The sequence below is a fragment of the Seriola lalandi genome, unplaced genomic scaffold, assembly GCF_002814215.2.
Source record: "Seriola lalandi dorsalis isolate HSWRI2012SDOR001 ecotype SW California unplaced genomic scaffold, Sedor1 jcf7180002027349, whole genome shotgun sequence".
NCBI lineage: Eukaryota > Metazoa > Chordata > Actinopteri > Carangiformes > Carangidae > Seriola > Seriola lalandi.
Genome location: NW_019497995.1, coordinates 1 through 337, shown reverse-complemented (window position 1 = coordinate 337; position 337 = coordinate 1). Strand labels below are relative to the sequence as shown.

Sequence of the window (337 nt, the reverse complement as noted above, 5' to 3'; positions counted from 1 at the left end):
CTGCACCTCGAGTCACGAGTCGTCGTCTAGTAGCAGGCATCCATGATGCGCCTCATGCTCATGAACCTAATGCTGCCCATGCCCATGCTGCTGAAGTTCTTGTACTCTCCGGGCCTCATGTACATCATCCTTCCTCTGAAGTTGGGCTGCTCGTACATCAGCCAGTGGCCGTCCATCACGTTGCAGGACATGAAGTTGGACATGCCGAAGCGCTCCATGACATTCTCGCAGTCCTCCATCAGCTCCTGCATCTGGCCCTGGAAGTTCTCCCTCTCGTAGATCTTCATCCTGAACTGGCCTCTGTGCATGGGGATCATGCGGCAGGACCTGATGCAGT

The 337-nt window shown here is 55.5% G+C and overlaps 1 pseudogene; it reads right to left on the bottom strand.

Annotated features, from left to right (window-relative positions):
* Positions 1-6: 6 nt before the first annotated feature.
* LOC147819900 (gamma-crystallin M1 pseudogene) lies at positions 7-331 on the bottom strand (annotated as a pseudogene).
* Between the last annotated feature and the right edge of the window lie 6 nt (positions 332-337).